This window comes from Ranitomeya variabilis, chromosome 7 (assembly GCF_051348905.1).
Source record: "Ranitomeya variabilis isolate aRanVar5 chromosome 7, aRanVar5.hap1, whole genome shotgun sequence".
Lineage (NCBI taxonomy): Eukaryota > Metazoa > Chordata > Amphibia > Anura > Dendrobatidae > Ranitomeya > Ranitomeya variabilis.
Genome location: NC_135238.1, coordinates 110,716,723 through 110,733,663, shown reverse-complemented (window position 1 = coordinate 110,733,663; position 16,941 = coordinate 110,716,723). Strand labels below are relative to the sequence as shown.

The following is a 16,941-nucleotide window of genomic DNA, read 5'->3' as shown; positions in this document are numbered from 1 at the left end:
TTTTGAAACGCATGCTGAGAAGTGTGTGACAGCGGCCAATCATCAAAATCATCTAGACAACCCAATATAAATAGAAAAAGCTATATTTACTTCAGCGCGATATATGTGAAAAGCCGGTAATTCAATTGCCGGCTTTTCATTTCTCCTGCCTAAAAACCCGACATGATATGAGACATGGTTTACATACAGTAAACCATGTCATATCCCCCTTTTTTTTTTGCATATTCCACACTACTAATGTTAGCAGTGTGTATGTGCAAAATTTTGGCGCTGTAGCTATTAATTTTAAGGGTTAAATCGCGGAAAAAATTGGCGTCGGCTCCCGCGCAATTTTCTCCGCCAGAGTGGTAAAGCCAGTGACTGAGGGCAGATATTAATAGCCTCGAGAGGGTCCACGGTTATTGGCCCCCCTGGCTAAAAACATCTGCCCCCAGCCACCCCAGAAAAGGCACATCTGGAAGTTGCGCCTATTCTGGCACTTGGCCACTCTCTTCCCACTCCCGTGTAGCGGTGGGATATGGGGTAATGAAGAGTTAATGTCACCTTGCTTATTGTAAGGTGACATTAAGCCAGATTAATAATGGAGAGGCGTCAATTATGACACCTATCCATTATTAGTCCAATTGTATGAAATGGTTAAAAAAAAAAACACACACAATACTGCAAAGTATTTTAATGAAATAAACACAAAGGTTGTTGTAATATTTTATTGCTCTCTCAATCCACCTGAAGACCATCGTTCTGTAACAAATTAAAAATAATAAACCAACAATATACATACCTTCCGTAGATCTGTGACGTCCCACGATGTAAATCCATCTGAAGGGGTTAAAATATTTTACAGGCAGGAGCTCTGCTATAATGCAGCTGTGCTCGTGCCTGTAAACCCCGGGGAATTAAGGTAATGTAGGTCAATAACCTATAGTTACCTTCAGTCGCGGTGATGCGCCCTCTGCTGGATGCCCTCATGAACTGCAGCCTGGGAACTTTTTCCCACGCTCGACGTCATATGAGGACATCCAGCAGAGGGCGTATCACCGCGACTGAAGTTAACTACAGGTCATTGACCTACATTACCTTCATTCCCCGGGGTTTACAGGCATGAGCACAGCTGCATTATAGCAGAGCTCCTGCCTGTAAAATATTTTAACCCCTTTAGATGGATTTACATCGTGGGACATCACAGATCTACGGAAGGTATGTATATTGTTGGTTTATTATTTTTAATTTGTTACAGAACGATGGTCTTCAGGTGGATTGAGAGAGCAATAAAATATTACAACAACCTGTGTGTTTATTTCATTAAAATACTTTGCAATATTGTGTGTGTTTTTTTAACCATTTCATACAATTGGATTAATAATGGATAGGTGTCATAATTGACGCCTCTCCATTATTAATCTGGCTTAATGTCACCTTACAATAGCAAGGTGACATTAACCCTTCATTACCCCATATCCCACCGCTACACGGGAGTGGGAAGAGAGTGGCCAAGTGCCAGAATAGGCGCATCTTACAGATGTGCCTTTTCTGGGGTGGCTGCGGGCAGATGTTTTTAGCCAGGGGGGGGCCAATAACCGTGGACCCTCTCCAGGCTATTAATATCTGCCCTCAGTCAGTGGCTTTACCACTCTGGCGGGGAAAATTGCGCGGGAGCCGACGCCAATTTTTTCCGCGATTTAACTGTTAAAATTAATAGCTACAGCGCCGAAATTTTGCACATACACACTACTAATATTAGTAGTGTGGAATATGCAAAAAAAAAGGTGGATATGACATGGTTTACTGTATGTAAACCATGTCTCATATCATGTCGGGTTTAGGCAGGAGAAATGAAAAGCCGGCAATTGAATTACCGGCTTTAGGGTTAGGGGTAGGGTTAGGGTTTGGATCCCTTTATCACCTTGATGGTGGGGGGTGGCTTATCAGTGTGTAGTCTTGTTTTTTTCTATAAAAACGCATGCGTTTTTAACGCAAACAAATGCATGTGCTTAAAAACGCATGCGTTTACATAGACAGCAATACGTTTTTTGCCGCAAAAAAAGTCTCTAGAAATTACTACATGTTGCATTTCCGCAACAAAACGCAAGCATGGAAAAAACGCATGCATTGTCAAACACGGCAAAACGCATGCAAAAAAACGCATGCATTTTTAATGTTAAGTATAGGAAAAAAAATGCATGCGTTTTTTTGCGGTAAAAAAACGCAAATGTGAAACCAGCCTAACACAGCGTAAAAAAGATCCATTTAGTAAACTGTTAAAAATTGCATATCCTTGTATGGCTTTAACTTTTCACACTACATAATATGACTTTTTCTTTTTACACTAGATAAATAACATTCTGGGAAATCAAAAAAAAAAAACTGTCCCACACATTTCACCAATAATCAGGCTATGACATCTGGTTTCCACATTTTCAGACGTGTATGTCTTGCCATGGAACAAGGCCTTCATGTGTGAAGTAACTGGCAAAATCATCCCGAATCCTCATAATTTGTACTGTAGACCGAACAGTAGTCGAATCTACGCTGATGAGGTTCGACTCACAGTCATCGGGGTCAACCACCTGGGGTTCATGTCTAGAAACAAAATTGTGCAGACAGATGCATGCCTTCACAACACGGTCCACATTTTCTGGTTGCAGTTGCATGCAAGTAAGATTTGCCATTTTAAGGTCAAAATACCAAAGGCACACTCCACATAACGTCTTGCCCGGCTCAAGCGATAATTAAAAATGTGTCTTGTGGAGTTTAGAGTACGGCTTGAGTATGGCTTTAGAAAATTTTGTCCAAGTTGGAAAGCCTCATCACCAACTAAAACATAGGGCAAACTTGGGCCTTCGGTGCCCGGAAGAGGTCGTGGTGAGGGTATGTTAAAGTTGTTGCTGTACAAACATCTCCCCATGTTGGAGTCTCTGAAGACTCTGGAATCGTTTGTTCGGCCATAAGCACCAATATCCACAGCAACAAAACGGTATCTGGCATCCGCAATCGCCATCAATACAATGGAAAAGTATTTTTTATAGTTATAGTACAGCGATCCACTATGCGCTGGTTTCTGAATCCGAATGTGCTTGCCGTCCAAGGCACCAATGCAATTGGGGAAATTAGCCACATCCTCGAAATGTTGGGAAATCGCTAGCCGCATTTCCGTTGTCAGGGTTGGTAGCACAAGTGGTTGCAAGTTGTTCCAAATCGCATCACAAGTTTCCCGAACAAGTTGGCAAATGGTTGACTTCCCAATTCTAAATTGAAAATGCAGTGACGCAAAAGATTCTCCGGTAGCCAAATATCTGTCGGAAATCACAAAGAAAAAAATATATATTGTTAGGATTTTAAAGGACAACTAACAAAAAGGCTAGTTTAAATGGAATAATACAATTGCCTAAATGTACCTAATTATGCCCCACAATAAATTACAAGTTGTCTTTGTCTATAGCAGAATGTTCAAATAAATTATAATTACCTTAGAGACACCACTAAACAATGCTCCGCACAAATGCTTTCACAGAAAGTGCTGCGCTGATGATGTATCTCATCCTTCACATGCGTGAGCAAAACATCAAAGGTCTCAATGGACATCCGTAGATAACGTTGGAATTTGGAGGGATGATCCCGAAGCTGAACATACAGGGTGTGAAAGGCACCATATATATTCCGTAAGAAATTGACTTTATGGATCCAATATCTCCTTTGAGAAATACGCCTTCTCTGCCGAAGTCGCAACCGCATGAAGCGAAATCTAACGAGCTCAGACACAAACATCTTGCTAGCAGAAGTTCACTCAATGCTTTAAAAATGGAGAATGAGTCTGCACCCACACCCGACGCTGACAAAAGGGGAAAAAAAAAAACTTTATTGACAGTGCCAAACGCAAACGGATACTTCACGAACGGACATCAGAATGACATAAACGCAGTCACGTGCGTTAACGCAAGCGTTAACGTGAAGCCAAATTTACAACAAATTTGGCTCTTTTCTGTACATGCGTTTAACGGATACGTTTAACGGAATGTACATAACGCAATGTGAACTTAGCCTAACAGATGTAAATCATTCAGCTGCGGCAAGAAAAACTAAATCTCCGAGCACTAAAAAAATACTCGGAGGACCCCCGAGCGTGCTTGAGAAATATCGAGTAACGAGTATATTCGCTCATCACTAGTGATAAATTTACTGTAGTGAAATGGTAACATCAGGCTTTTATTCTTTATTATGATACAATAATCAAGCCATTTAGATAGAACACAAAATATATTTATTGGAATACAACTTTAGAACAAAAAAAAAAACTTTGCATATTTACTATGTATTATTCACTCTGCTGTAAGTGGAAAAACAAAAACGAAAAAGGGCTGCGGCGTCAAGGGGTTAAAATAATTAGGTCAGATGTGAGGTCAACTATGAAGGAGGATCTGATGGAGGCGATACTACTTCTCAGAACAAATTCATTGACTGCACAAATGCTATTCAGTACGTTTTTGTTGAAAACTGTTTTTTTTCGCTCCCCTCCTTCCCAGAGCCATAACTTTTTTATTTTTCCGTCAATATGGCCATGTGAGGTCTTGTTTTTTGCGGGACAAGTTGTACTTTTTAACGTCACCATTGGTTTTACAATGTCTTGTACTATAAAATGGGAAAAAAATTCCCAGTGAGGTGAAATTGCAAAAAAAGTGCAATCCCACACTTGTTTTTTGTTTGGCTTTTTTGCTAGGTTCACTAAATGCTAAAACTGACCTGCCAATATGATTCTCCATAGTTCATAGACACCAAACATGTCTAGGTTATTTTTTATCTAAGTGGTGAAAAAAAATTCCAAACTTTGCTAAAAAATTACGCCATTTTCCGATACCAGTAGCGTCTCCAAATTTCGTGATCTGGGGTTGGGGGAGGGCTTATTTTTTGCGCGCTGAGCTGACGTTTTTAATGATACCATTTTGGTGCAGACACATTCTTTTGATCGCCCGTTATTGCATTTTAATGCAATGTTGTGGCGGCCAAAAAAAAAGTAATTCTGGCGTTTTGAAATTTTTCTCGCTACGCCATTTAGCGATCAGATTAATCCTTTTTTTTATTGATAGATCGGGTGATTCTGAAAGCGGGAATACCAAATATGTGTATGTTTTTTTTTATAGTTTTATTTTGAAAGGGGGTGATTTATTTTACATATTTTTTATATATATTTTTTTTAAACATTTTTTTTTTACTTTTGCCATGCTTGAATAGCCTCCATGGGAGGTTAGAAGCTGGCATAGCCTGATCGACTCTGCTACATAGATGCGATGCCCAGATCGCTTCTATGTAGTAGAAATGCAGACTTGTTATGAGCGCCGACCACAGGGTGGTGCTCATAGCAATCCGACATTAACAACCATAGAGGTCTCAAGGAGACCTCTGGTTGATATGCCAACACATCGCTGAATGGACGATGGACGGAGGCGGTAGTTAAATGCCACTGTCAGTGTTTGACAACGGCATTTAACTAGTTAATAGCGGAGGGTGGATAGCGATTCCACTCGCCGCTATTGCGCGCACATGTCAGCTGTTCAAAACAACTGACATGTCGCGACTTTGATGTGGGCTCACCGCCGGAGCCCACATCAAAGGGGGAGACACAACATGCACAGTACTAGTATGGCACATGTCATGAAGGGGTTAAGGCTAGAGAACAACCTCTCTACACTAACTTGGGTTGGTGGCAAAGCAGTAACCACATGGGCAACATCTCTAACAATTTCAGAGTATAAATGAATTGCCTCGTGCACAGTTTGATCTCTTCTACTTCTTTGAGAGCAAGTGAAAAATTTTGCTGAAATATGGTCAATCTTTTTTATATGGAAGTGGAATTTTTTTTCCATGCAGCAACGCTTTGCCTGCTCCATATCATCCAAATACTTGTCAAAATCAAAACTCCTCATCTGATGAGGATGAAGGAATAGCAGCAGCATCACTGGCAGGACCCGAGTCCTCTTGCTGTTGGCCGTCCTGTAGCCCACTCATCCTGCTACCTCAATCAAAGCTTCTTTTCCTTTAGTAAGCTGTTGATCATCCAGCAATATATGATGACTCGGGTCCACCTAAACAGCTGCCAGAAGAATTTTATTTTCTAATAGCAGTGTCTCTCCTTTTCATTGAAGCAGCAATGCTATCTGCGATTAAACCTCCTCTTTGGGACAGGCAAAACAACAAGTTCTTCCACTCTTTTATAAAAATGCCAGGAGTTAAATCCTCAGCTTGTAACTTTTTATTCACTGTAAATGAGTGATGAAGCAATTCATTCAATTCAGCCACTTGTGTCCATTGACCTTCATGTAGTGTTACCTGAGAGTTGGCCATATCTACAAGGAAGGGGTTCAGCTCAAGCAATCACTCAATTATTAAATAGGTGCTGCCCCACCGAGTGGCTTGATCCACAATTCCCCTTTTCCAGCACGTCTCTTCAAGATGGAATCAATTTTAGGGGTTCTGGCAGCAATAGCCAATTTCTTCACTTTGCTAATCAGAGTTCCAGCACGACCCTCTTACAGACAGATCTCTTATTGCCAGCTGCAGAGTGTGCACAACACAGCACATGTGATGAATAGGAAAGAGGTGTGAAGCAGCTTCAACAAGATCTAATTGTAAAGAATCATTTTGCTGTCCTTCTGTAGTAATATCTGTTTGTTCCTCAGTTATGGGAGCAGGACTGTGGCCTTCCATCTCCAACATACTGAATGTGAAAGGTTCTTCTAGCTGCTGTTCACCTTCATCAGTTCAATTGTACTTACTGTATGTTTGAAGCATTATCAGTTACAATAGCAAGAACCTGTTCTTTTTTTAGTTCATAATTTGAAGAACTTTTTCCACTAAGGTCTGGAGAAGCTGGCTGCTGCGATGAGCTTTAGTATCTTTTATTGCCAGTGTCTTAATAACAATTTTTTTGTTGTCACAAACATATCGAATGTTGATAGCAAAATTGTTCACTCTGTGACGTGTGCAGGCATCCATTTTAAGAAACACAGTGTCTCGAGTCTTTTTAAGATCTTCCTTTTGGTTAAGGGTTTCTTCAATCACTCATTTTCTAATACTTTCCCTTTCCAGAGAAGCCCCAAGTTTGCTATCCATTTCTTCATTAAGAGCTGTTAAAGCTGTTCATGCAAATAATGATAATGGTGCACAGTCCTTCACAATAAGCTTGATGAGCTGTCTTTTAGACACATCTGCTGTCATTGTTACAGTAACTTTGTCACTTACAAAAGATCTTGTAACTGATGTTTAAGACGCTCTTTCCTCCTCCTTTGCCTGGCGGGAAGTACTGGTCTTTGGTTTCTTGGTGCTGCTGTGATCTTTTTCAGTCACAGCTTTGTAAACTTCTGGGGGCCAGCGTTGTAAATGTCTTTGTAGATTGGAAGCTCTTCAAGGAGCATTTTTACCACTGCCTGAGTATGCACTGATTTTGGCATCACAGCATTTGTTTTCATCTAGGCCACTTATACACTGACACACAAAATGTTTATTATCTTGAGTCACTGTGAAATGCTCAAATACAGCTGACTTAATAAAATGCTTCATAGACATTTTGTAATTATGAAAATATAATTCTGTCCTGTAAAAAAAAAAAAAGAAGTACCGTATATTGTAATTCTCGCAAGAATAGGGAATCATGCACTGTATAATTTGGGATAGAAATAAAACAATCTTTGCATAAATCAATAGGACAAATTATAAGTATAAAGTTTGTAAAATGTGTTGTTAAATAGCTTTCCTCTGCACTTTCAATATCAAGGCCTGTCTCAGGGTACAGCTCACTAAATGCTTCACATCATATTCCTTCACAGTCTATGAAGAGGGGAGGAGGGAGGGAGGCAACATGTTTGTGCGGAATCACAGTCCAGAACACACACACACAAATATATATGTCCTCATAGATCCTGTTACTGTATTTCCGAATTTGAGATTTTAGAAAACATTTTTTCCCCTTACATTCTATGTATAGAATATATAACAGCAGCTAATAGATAATTTCTCCAAACATGAGCTAAGAGGAAAAACAAACTAAAATATCAAGCATACAGAGACAACATATACTGGACTATTGATTTATGCACAGTTTACTGAAAGTTTTCATATGCTTTAGGAAGTACTTACCTTCTTTCATCCTGCTTTCCTGTTCACTCCCGAAATTCTGAGATTAATTTAGGCTTTCCTTCCTGTGTGTTTATTTTTCCCCTTATCTGTAGAGGAGGAGCTTCACTACTTATCATGAACATAAACCGCAGCACAGATTCATCTCAGCTAAAAGTCTAGACCTTAGATCAGGAATAGGACAGACATTTATAGGACATTTGATAACTTTCCCAAATTCTTATGAAAAAAATGATCCCCATGAACTGCACTGAACTACTGTACCCAATTTATTATATATTTTAGGAGTCTGAGTCGGTCCATTTTATACCGACTCCAACTCTGACTCCACCAAAATGGGCTCCAACTCCACAGCCCTGATTAAAATGCTTGTCAGATGCCCAACCGTAGCTCATTCTCCATAGGGCTGCCAAAAAAGCCAAGCACAGCACCCAGCAGCCACATGTGGAATGAATAGAGGGCGGTCAGGAATGTGAACTGCCCCATCATCCTAACTGAGATAGAAGTTCCCATTGCGCTGATTAGTGCAAGGCCCAGCGAGCAGACACCCACCATCACCTATCCAATGGGTAGGCAATAGCTTGTTTTCACTGAACCACCCCTATAAGTACAGTACTGGACTAACCAAGATAATGAAGGGGATTTCCAGCTATTACATGTGATGCTATATAGCTACAATTCCACTCCCAGGGCTCGGAATCTTCAGACTGAAGGAACCACAATGTCACAAGTTTTGCCCACCCACCACCGTGATGCAATCCTGTGAAATTTCAGCAGAAAGGTTGAATTCTTGGGTCAGCAGAGGTCCATGGGATTTGACTCCTATCAAACACAATGACAGAGTATATCCAAGTGAAACGTTCTTACAGTTGTGGCCAAAAGTATTGACACCCCTGCAATTCTGTCAGATAATACTCAGTTTCTTCCTGAAAATGATTGCAAACACAAATTCTTTGGCATTATCTTCATTTAATTTGTCTTAAATGAAAAAAACACAAAAAGAATTGTCCTAAAGCCAAATTGGATATAATTCCACACCAAACATGAAAAAGGGGGTGGACAAAAGTATTGGCACTGTTCGAAAAATCATTGTGATGCTTCCCTAATTTGTGTAATTAACAGCACCTGTAACTTACCTGTGGCACCTAACAGGTGTTGGCAATAACTAAATCACACTTGCAGCCAGTTGACATGGATTAAAGTTGACTCAACCTCTGTCCGGTGTCCTTGTGTGTACCACATTGAGCATGGAGAAAAGAAAGAAGACCAAAACATTGTCTGAGGATTTGAGAAACCAAATTGTGAGGAAGCATGAGCAATCTCAAGGCTACAAGTCCATCTCCAAAGACCTGAATGTTCCTGTGTCCACCGTGCGCAGTGTCATCAAGAAGTTTAAAGGGGTTGTCCACTACTTTCAATTAACCCCCCAATGTATCCCCCCGGGGCCCCTGATGAATTGTGTAATTACCTTCCATTGCCGTTTTCGCCTGTGAGCGGCGCTATTCCGGCGGCTGAGTCCGGGTCACGTGACCCCCAGGCTGCAGCCGCCGCTTATTTCCGCCGACGTCATGTCAATTTCCAGACTCTGGAAATTGACGTGACGTCAGTAGCAGGCGTGAGCCAGCCTCACAGTCAGCAGTCATTCATCAAGAGTGACTGGGCTGTGGGCGGGGCTGGTGGCTGCAGGCTTGTGCTGGGGGCGGGCGGGGCTAGGTAGGGATGTGCGGGCAGGGCTAGGCAGGGATGATTGTGCGGGCGCCGGTGCTCTGCGGGCCGGCGCCAGTGCTCTGCGGGCCGGCGCAGCTGCTGTGCGGGCCGGCGCCGGTGCTGTGCGGGCCGGTGCTGTGCGGGCCGGCGCCGATGCTGGGGTCTGCTGGGGGGGGGTGGTCTTTGGGGGGTGTGTGTGTGTGTGTGCAGGCATCGTCCGATGGGACTACAAAGTCCCATCGGGCTCTGCCTGCTACAGTGACAGTGAGTGACACATTAGCCAATGATGGGACAGTAGTAGTCCCATCATCCGGCTAATGTGTTGAATGTAAAAAAAATAAATAAATAAATACACATATACAGAACATACATACATACATACATACATACAACACACCATGTGACAACATGCACCATGCGATATGCGAAAACATGCAACATACGACATGCACCATGCGACAACATGCACCATGCGACAACATGCACCATGCGACAACATGCGACATGCATCATGCGACGACATGCACCATCCTGCGACATGCGGCAGACATGCACCATGCGACGACATGCACCATATGACATGCGACATGCACCATGCAACATATGACATGTGACATGCACCATGTGACGACATGCACCATGCGACAACATGCAACATAAGACATGCGACATGCACCATGCGACGACATGCGCCAACATGCACCATGCGACAACATGCGCCATGCGACACCATGCGACGACATGCACCATGCGGCGACATGCGGCAGACATGCACCATGCAACGACATGCACCATGCGACATGCACCATATGACATGCGACATGCACCATGCGACGACATGCAACATATGACATGCGACATGCACCATGCGACGACATGCGACATGCGACATGCCACATACAGTACGTACATAAAACATACATACAGACATACAGTACAAGTAACAGAGTACATACCATCACTTGTCACCTTGATTCCCGAAGCCATTGTCATCTGTAAAAAATATTAAAATAATAAACAACCAACGTACTCCCTGATCTGCAGAAATCCAATTAAAACGAGTGTCCCTCGACGATCTCCCATGGAGAGCAGGAGCATCTGCTGATGCGACTGCTCTCCAGGGGCTCCAGGAACACAATGATGGAAGGTATCCTTCCACAATGTATTCCTCGCAATGTATTCCTACGCCCCTGTGAGAAAATAGTCCCTAGTCTCACTTTATGACATTGCTGTATGAGAAATATCCCATGCAGCTTTTTGCCATAAAGTAAGACTTTGAACTTTAGTAACCTCAGTGATGCACTGCATGAGCCATTGTCTCCTGTCAGTGTGTCACTGAGGGTCCTATAGAGCAGTGACATCACCCGATGTCACTTTCTATAAGGGAGATCGTTGTGGGACACTCGTTATTACTTGGACTACGGCGGACAGGTAGTATACGGTTTATTATTTTATGTTTTTGCAGGCGCTGAAGTATGGTAAGTATGGTTAAATGAAGATTATTAAAATACATTTTCCTTATGTGTGTGTGTGTGTTTTATTAACCATTTATTACTATTGGATTAATAATGGATAGGCGTCTTATTGACGCCTCTCCGTTATTAACCCGGCTTAATGTCACCTTACAATAGCAAGGTGACATTAACCCCTTATTACCCCATATCCCACCGATACACGGGAGTGGGAAGAGGGGGGCTAAGTGCCGGAATTGGCGCATCTTACAGATGCGCCATTTCTGGGGCGGCTGCGGACTGGTATTTGTAGCAGGGGGGGACCAATATCCATGGCCCCTCTCTAGGCTATGAATATCAGCCCGCAGCTGTCTGCGTGGCCTTTCTGGCTATAAAATATAGGGGGACCCCACATCATTTTTTTGGGGGGGTCCCCCTATTTTAATAGCCAGTAAAGGCTACGCAGACAGCTGTGGGCTGATATTCATAGCAGGCTACAAATATTGGCCCCCGGCCGTCGGTTTCCCCCTCTGGCGCAGAAAATTGCGCGGGAGCCCACGCCCTTTTTTTCCGTTTTTTTATTAAATGAAACACTCATTAAGGCCTCTTTCACACTTGCGTCGGTATGGGTTCATCGCTATGCGTCGGGCCTACATACTGACGCACGTTGTGAAATTTGTGCACGTCATGGGCAGTGGATGCAGTTTTTCAACGCATCCGCTGCCCATTCTGAAGTCCGGGGAGGAGGGGGCGGAGTTTTGGCCGCGCATGCACGGTAGAAAATGGCGGACGTGACGGACAAAAAAAAGTTCACTTTAACGTTTTTTCGTGCCAACGGTCCGCCAAAACACGACGCATCCGTTGCACGACGGACGCGACGTGTGGCCATCCGTCGCGATCCATCACTAATACAAGTCTATGGGTAAAAAACGCATCCTGCGAGCACATTTGCAGGATCCGTTCTTTTCCCAAAAAGACGGATTGCTAAAAACGCAAGTGTGAAAGTAGCCTTAGGCTGCTTTCACACTAGCATCGGTAAGGGGCCGTCGCACTGCGTCGCTAATAAAAGTGTATGGAGAAAAAACGCATCCTGCAGACATCTTTGCAGGACGCGTTTTTTCTCCACAACGACGCATTGCACGATGCTAGTGAGAAAGAGGCCTTAGAAACATCGGCCTTTCTATTATATATCTATGGATATATCCATCTATAGATATATTTATAGATAGATGTATCTATCCATATATTTGGCTGCTTTCACACATCAGGTTTTTGCCGTGAGGCACAATCCGGCGAGTTTTGAAAAAAACGGATCCATTTTTTTCCGCCGGATCCGTTTTTTTCTCATAGAGTTGTATTAGCGCCGGATTGCGCCTGATGGCCACACGTTTCATCCGTTTTTTGCTGGATCCGTCAAAAAAGCTGTTTCCGCTGGATGGAAAACACATACAGAGGAACATTTTTTCTGTCCGGCGAAACAACGTATGAAACTGAGCTGTGAAATGATGAACCGGCCTTGGAATCCGTTTTTTCATGCATGTTTCCATTCAAATCATGCACATTTTCCGTTTATTTACTTATTTCCAAAAACGGCATTAAAACCGCACATAAACCGCACCAAAAAAAAGCATCAAAACTGCACCAAAAACTGCATCAAAACCTGGTGCAGTTTTGCAGTTTTGGTGCGGTTTTGATGCAGTTTTGATGCATTTTTTTTTCAGTTTTGATGCGTTTTTTATGCAGTTTTTTGCACGGTTTTGATGCATTTTTTAATTCGCTTTTGGTGCGGTTTTTGCACGGTTTTTAGGCGTTTTGGTGCGTTTCTGAAAGCTAAATTAAGATGTATTATTGAACAAAAGAAAAAGATTTGTGATGTCATTATTGTCCAACCTCCTCTTTTACATTTGTCCAACACACACTCCATTAAACACACAGATAGACAGATAGATGATAGATGAAATGGATAGACAGATCTACATATAGATAGATCTATAGATGCATACATCTATCTATTCATATATCTATCTGTAGATGTATCTGGATAGATATATCTATTGATAGATGTATGGATAGAGTAGGGTGTGTGTCCACTGTCCGGATTATATCCGAATGAGCTGCAGATTGGATGCTGCATACTTGTAGTCCCATCGGATGATGCCTGCACACACACCCCAGACCCCGCCCGCACACACATACACGCACACCGTCACCACCCACACACTTCCATCCTCCCAAGCTGCAGTGTTTCTCGGACCCACATCCGCAGCAAAACTGCAGATCTTTTTTACATCTGCGGTTTTGCTACGAATGTGCCCAACTCAATGAAAGTCTAAAGGTGCAGAAACGCTGCAGTTCCGCACAAAAGAAGTGAAATGCTGCGAGAAAAAAAAAGCTGCATTTCGGTGCAGCATGTGCACAACAAGTCTGCGGCTCCCATAGACTTACATTGGTTGTGCACTACACTGCGGATTTGATGCAATTCAATGCGGCAAAAAACGCTGCGGATCTGCAATCAGATCCGCAATGTGTGCACACAGCCTTAGCATTTAGTGAACCTAGCAAAAAAGCCAAGCAAAAAACAAGTGTGGGGATTGCACTTTTTTTTGCAATTTCATTGCACTTTGACTTTTTTTCACATTTTCTGTTACACGACATGGTAAAACCAATGATGTCGTTCAAAAGTAGAACTTGTCCCACAAAAAATAAGCCCCCACATGGCCATATTGACGGAAAAATTATGGCTCTGGATAGAAGGGGAGCGATAAACGATAACAAAAAAGCTCCAGGGGTGAAGGGGTTTAGAAACATGGATATGGATATATCTATGGAAATAGACATATATATATATATATCTGTATGTATCTATCTATCCATCCCATATCTATCTGTTATCTATCTATCTATCTTATCTGTCTATTTGTTATCTATCTATCTATCCGTGTGTAATGGAGTGTAGGTTGGACAAATGCAAAACAGGAGGATGGACAGAAATGACATCACAAATCTTTTTTAAGATAGAGGAGGGAGGGGTTTGGGTGTGTTTTGGAGTGGGTGTGGTAGGTGCAGAGTTACAGGCGAGTGCAATGCATCATGGAACTTGTAGTATTAGAGCACAGTAAGTCAGGAGAAAGGAAGTTGTCGATTAACCCCATGAGAGCTGGATCCAGCACTAAAGATGTGCTGCTACAGCATGATAAAAGGTAATATTGCTAAAATAAACACAGTAGATGTTTTCAGTGGCACAAAATAGCAAGATATATGAAGAGAAAAAAAAAAGGTTATAGTAGTGGACAATTTCTTTAAAGCCCATGGCACTGTGGCTAACCTCCCTAGATGTGGACGGAAAAGAAAAATTGACAAGAGATTTCAACGCAAGATTGTGCTGATGTTGGATAAAGAACCACGATTAACATCCAAACAAGTTCAAGCTGCCCTGCAGTCCGAGGGTTCAATAGTTTCAACCCGTACTATCCGTCGGCGTCTGAATGAAAAGGGACTGTATGGTAGGAGTCCCAGGAAGACCCCACTTCTTACCCTGAGACATAAAAAAAGCCAGGCTGGAGTTTGCCAAAACTTACCTGAAAAAGCCTAAAAGTTTTGGAAGAATGTTCTCTGGTCAGATGAGAAAAATAGAGCTTTTGGGGCAAAGGCATCAACATAGTTTACAGGAGAAAAAAAGAGGAATTCAAAGAAAAGAACACGGTCCCTACAGTCAAACATGGCGGACGTTCCCTGATGTTTTGGGGTTGCTTTGCTGCCTCTGGCACTGGACTGCTTGACCGTGTGCATGGCATTATGAAGTCTGAAGACTACCAACAAATTTTGCGGGATAATGTAGGGCCCAGTGTGAAAAAGCTGGGTCTCCCTCAGAGGTCATGGGTCTTCCAGCAGGACAATGACCCAAAACACACTTTAAAAAGCACTAGAAAATGGTTTGAGAGAAAGCACTGGAGACTTCTAAGGTGGCCAGCAATGAGTCCAGACCTGAATCCCATAGAACACCTGTGGAGAGATCTAAAAATGGCAGTTTGGAGAAGGCACCCTTCAAATATCAGGGACCTGGAGCAGTTTGCCAAATTAGAATGGTCTAAAATTCCAGCAGAGCATTGTAAGAAACTCATTGATGGTTACCGGAAGCGATTGGTCGCAGTTATTTTGGCTAAAGGTTGCCCAACCAAGTATTAGGCTGAGGGTGCCAATACTTTTGCCTGGCCCATTTTTGGAGTTTTGTGTGAAATGATCAATGTTTTGCTTTTTGCTTCATTCTCTTTTGTGTTTTTTCATTTAAGACAAATTAAATGAAGATAATAATACCAAAGAATTTGTGTTTGCAATCATTTTCAGGAAGAAACGGAGTATTATCTGACAGAATTGCAGGGGTGTCAATACTTTTGGCCACAACTGTATATGATGGGAATAGCCTTTTAGAAAAGCTTGAGAATAAAGTAAAAAGCAGAAATGGTGCTTGTAAGGTCCTTTGATCCCAAATGCCCCTTCCCAAAGTAGACTGGTGAAGAAATAACCGCACAACCATCTCTACCCTCACCTATTGTATCTTCACCCAACCGTTGTAGACTGTGAGCCCTCACGGGCAGGATCCTCTCTCCTCCTGTACCATTGTGACTTGTACTGTACTTGTTTTAATTATGTATACCCCTCCTCACATGTAAAGCACCATGGAATAAATGGGGTATAATAATAATAAAATATTTAACAACTGAGAAAATACATTACATGCACCACATATCTGCATGCAAGAAACTAGTTTTGTTATTCTGTCCAACAAAAAAATGGTCCTTCCCTGGAGATGGACACAAATGAGTCAAATACACCAGGTGTCAAACAAATCCACATCAGATTTCCACTTCTAAATTTGAAATGTGAATTTTATTTTTTAAAGATCTTTGTGGCAGATTCATTAACAGTGCATGACAATCTCTCCACTCTCCGCCAACATGTTTCACAGGGAGAACCACGTCACAATGACTATACCTACACGGATCAGCCATGACAGTACAGGGCTTTCCTCAAGTTCTGGCTTCAAGAGCACATCACCCCCCAGCCAGGAGGAGTGCGCCCCTGATGATTCACAATGTGGACCAGAAGCTTAGTTGTGCTGTCTGCCCATACTGTTCACACCCTGTTACGGCCGCTACTCACCTTCGTCGCTCCGCTCCTGGCTCCCGGCGCGCTATTCCTGCTTCTTCAGCTGAGGCTGCTGTCCCTGGCCGCTCTTCTTCCGGGTCCCGGCGCGCTGTTCTCTCTTCCTCCTTGGCGGCGCTGACTCCTTCCATCGCTGCTCGTCCCTGCTGTCCGGCTTCCGGGAGGCGGCGCGCTCGTCCTCGGCAGGCTCCTCCCCCACGTCCTGCTGCCTGCTCTGCTGGAGTGCAGCTTCTGCACAGGCGCGCAGGGTTCTGCGATAGACGCACACGTCCCAGTCCTGGATCTTCTGCTTCCGGATGTTTTGATCCGGAGAGCCTCAGCAGCCAATCCTGGTAAGGTTCACGGTATTTCAGGCCACCTCCCCTGCTAGGAGGTGCCCGAGTATCATTTGCGTTTGCTTCTGCCTCCGGCCACTTTCCGCTCTGTGTTTAGTACCTCCGTGATAGCTCTGTGTTCTACACCTTGTCTCGCGTTCTTTGTGCCTCCACTTACTCAG

General features: G+C 43.0%; 1 protein-coding gene across 4 annotated transcripts in view; it reads right to left on the bottom strand.

The window, feature by feature from the left end:
• Positions 1 to 16,941, bottom strand: part of MFSD6 (major facilitator superfamily domain containing 6) — a 505,049-nt gene that overhangs the window by 459,152 nt on the left and 28,956 nt on the right. Inside the window, exons 2-3 of one of the 4 annotated variants that reach the window (XM_077275662.1) lie at positions 10,788 to 10,824; positions 9,261 to 9,350 (exon numbers count right to left, since the gene is read on the bottom strand). The exons of the other annotated variants lie outside the window; for them this stretch is intronic. The gene's annotated coding sequence lies outside the window, so the exon portion shown is untranslated. The remainder of the gene's footprint in view (positions 1 to 9,260; positions 9,351 to 10,787; positions 10,825 to 16,941) is intronic. 4 annotated transcript variants of the gene reach the window in all.